The 3,717-nt window shown below is 45.9% G+C and overlaps 1 long non-coding RNA gene across 1 annotated transcript; it reads right to left on the reverse strand.

Annotated features, from left to right (window-relative positions):
- Positions 1 to 1,476: 1,476 nt before the first annotated feature.
- LOC124675531 lies at positions 1,477 to 2,565 on the reverse strand. Its single transcript, XR_006993300.1, has 2 exons — positions 2,523 to 2,565; positions 1,477 to 2,232 (listed from the first exon to the last, which is right to left on the reverse strand). It is a non-coding gene; the product is annotated as an uncharacterized LOC124675531 (long non-coding RNA).
- Positions 2,566 to 3,717: the final 1,152 nt, after the last annotated feature.

Raw genomic sequence — 3,717 nt, forward strand, 5'->3', positions numbered from 1 at the left:
CCAGGCACGGATGTGTCGTGTGGGCGACGAGGCCCTGTTGTTTGTGCGGTTTTTGGCCCTTTTTTCCTCAAACAGGGTCGATTTGTACGGTTTTTGGGCCCGGTTTTCCTTATAAACTGGGTCGACCGGTCATCTTGACCTTCTCCTCTACTGCGATGAATATAACAGTTCTCCTGTTGTTATTCAAAAAAAAATGTTGAAATCATGACTTAACACCAGTGGGCAAGTATAATTTTTCACTTTCGACCAGATGGGATTGGTTCAAATGAATACTGGCTACTCTAGTCAGGGGCGGAGCCAGGATTTGGGCATAGGGGGGGCGAGTAATGATGATTACATATGTAGTATAGTATGTCAAGACATCAAGTATAAACCAAAATAGCATATCAAGTTATTGACACTTGACCATAAAAAAATGTTATTGACACATGTTTGGCAATAGGGCAATAAAAATACATTATATGAATATAAATGATCTCAAACATTAAAATTGTTAGTTGAACTGATATACTTTCGCCTATTTTTTCAAAACTTCAATTATAGCCCTAGTATATATCACCATTCACCAATGATTCGATTGAAATATTCAGCACTACGGCATGTTGGTACCGAGTCAATTTTTTGTAAGAAATCATGTTCTTTCTACTTCTTGAACTAACGAATAGCAAAACTGAAGCAAAATGGGAATGAGATCAGATTACCAATACCGTACGGACGTAGCTCGACTTGTGACCTGTTGGGCTTACGGCAAGCGAGCGACGAAGATCAGCAGCAGCCACCGCGTTTGCCCGTCCTCGGCTGCATGGACAAGCTGCTAATCAAATCCAAGGTCGATGCACTTGCCGCCGCCGGCAGGCGTCCTGGTAGACAGAGTTAGCGAGATAGATCGATCTGATCAAGTGGCGAGAGGAGACACTAGATCACGAGGCAACGACCGGGCGTCCATCCAGGATCGATGGTACATAGATACTTAGGTAGATGGGCTGTTCCGGTTGTTTGCTGGGCTTCCTTGCGTGCATAGTTTCGTAAGTTTGGGCTTAACTAGTACTTTTTTGTTTGTTTAGGTTGCTCACCGCATCTGATTAGCTGCTTATCTACGACCATTAGCGCATATACGTACACATACATAGAACTGGACCTGTGGTATTTCATTGAGGGGGCGATCGGTTGGGGGGGGGGGGGTCTCTGACCCCTGCTCGCCCCCCCCCCCCCGTCTCCGCCCCTGACTCTAGTTAGCCGGCCTCACATGTCAAATGCCACTAAGGTCAACAAGCATGATCAGGCAACAACAATCTCTACATTGGTTTACTGAATTCTTTGATGGCGGTGACACAAGCCTATTGGCTGGGATAACGCTGGCATCACCTGCTTACTGGCCCTCACAAATTCAATTGGGAGCACTTCTCAGCTTGCGCTTACTGACCCCCATAAATCCTTACTGAACAAGCCAGTTTTCCACTTAGGGTGATTGGTGAATGATGTAAGCATGATTTGAATATACATGGCGCAAACTGCAACTGGTGCACAATAACTGGTCCAAACAGTAATTCACTCTTATGTGAAGTACAAGCAGATGGAAGTATTTGCTACCTTTCGACCATCATTCCTTGGTTACCGGATAATATCTGTGTCAAATGAGCAGCGTAACTAATTGCGGTTTGTAAAGAGCAATAATTACCAAAAAGGATAATGCAGTTATTTGCTAGCAACATGATTCAACATGACTTTGATTTCAGATGCAGAAGGTTTAAAATAATGGAACGAAAAGAGCTGAATACATGCACCTCTCCATATATTCTTGTTTTGTTTGTACCTATATGCCCCTCCTCTACATCATTGAGTTCTTTCAAGGATAAAATCTTTTTTTAGAAAAATATAATACGTACTATGTGGCATTGTTTACAAAGTACATCAGAGCCATATATAAACATGTATAGGAACATTTGAATTGCAAGAACACAAACTAAGGATTATAAACAAACAGTGCACACCACCAAATTCAGAAGTGGCATTTTCAGGGAGCCTTAAGACCAAATTAGCTCGGTTGGTTCAATTTGATTATTACTATAAATGTAATTGTTATGGCAGCAGTCAAATTAACTTCCATGGAATGCAGGCATCTTACGAGCATCTGAGCACAGTTACCTCATAGGCCTAGGCCTCGAGTACTCGTCTCATTACTAAATCTGCATTCTCTGTGTCCTTGCAAACATCAGGATGGAATTCCTTTACCTGTAACAAGAACTCGCAGTCTTAACTCACTGGAGAATAAAGCTGGGGTGATGGAGCACGACATATCAAGTGATGCGTTGCCTGGGGGTTTTCCAAATATACAATGCCTAGAGTTGAGTTCAACAGTACATTGTCTGTATAAAACAGTATAGCAAATATTCAGTTCTAGGATTTAAGAAAACATTTTATTTTTTTTGCAGAGACGGTGATTTGTTGTGGCTTGCAAACACCGCAGAGGCACCATTAAAATGTGCTGTAACATGTTGCAGGACAAGGGAGCGATGCACTACCCGGGCGCCGGAGGCAGCCTTGAGCTGCGCGGCGGAGCAGGCGGCCGAGGCGTCGAGGCCGAGGATATGGAAGGGCGTGGCGAGCGGATCCAGTATCCTCCCCGCATCCCCCTCGCTGCCGCCGTGCGCCCGGCACGCTCCGGCCGAAGGGGAACGCGTGGCTCCGCGGCGGGAATGAGGGTAGGGAAGCCACCGGAGCTGCCATCACGTCATCACTTTCTCTTCTCTTTTCTCCTGGTGCTCGCGCCTCGCGATGCTGTGGAAAACACGGCTCTAGTGGACCTGATTTTCAAACAATCTCAAATGGTATCCTAGAGTTTCAGAAAAATATATTATCCGGATACATACTCGTGCAAATTTTAAGGAAAGAATTACCTATTTTTTTACGAAAACACGGTACAAATGCAGACTACCACAAATACGTGCATACACTTATGAAGTGTTAAGATATACTCCGTATGTACCTCCTGTAATCAATTAGGATCCTTTTGTATGTGGCAAACTGAATCAAATCTGATCACCGTAATTATAGGATCAGATTTGCCTTGTACTGTAATCCTTCTGTGATATAAATAGAGGAGGCCAGCACCGCATTGTGTGCATGAGCCAATTCCTAATTTACCTAGTACGGCTTATATGGTATCAGAGCCATCTCTTCTGTTGAGATACATATCTTGTATATCCGGATGTGTATCCTTTGTAGTTATTGTATAGCGATACATATCATTGTATTTACTTTTGGGTCCGCCTCCTTCCTTGTATAGTCGAGGACGTGGCCTATATATGTACCGCCATATGCATCCGATCAATACATCGAGCATTGCATCTCCTTCTACATGGTATCAGACACCTCCTAGATCCTAAACCCTACCCGCGCGCCGCCCCTCTTCCCCGTGCGCCGCCCCCCCTCCCCGACCCCGGCCAACTCCGCGCCGTCGCCATCACCGATCATGTCCCCGTCAAGCTGTCCACCATCGCCGCCAACTACCTCGCCTGGAAGACGTACTTCTACCTCCTCTTCCGCGAGTACAACCTGCGCGATCACATCGACGGCACCGCCGACCTCCTCGCCCGCGACTCCGACTGGCTGGCCATCGACGCCACCATCATCCGCTGGCTCTTCCTCACCGTCTCGCCGGACATCTTCAAGACCGTCGTTCGGGAAGGCGATGATGCCCGCACGGTGTGGGGAAAG

This window comes from Lolium rigidum, chromosome 7 (assembly GCF_022539505.1).
Source record: "Lolium rigidum isolate FL_2022 chromosome 7, APGP_CSIRO_Lrig_0.1, whole genome shotgun sequence".
Lineage (NCBI taxonomy): Eukaryota > Viridiplantae > Streptophyta > Magnoliopsida > Poales > Poaceae > Lolium > Lolium rigidum.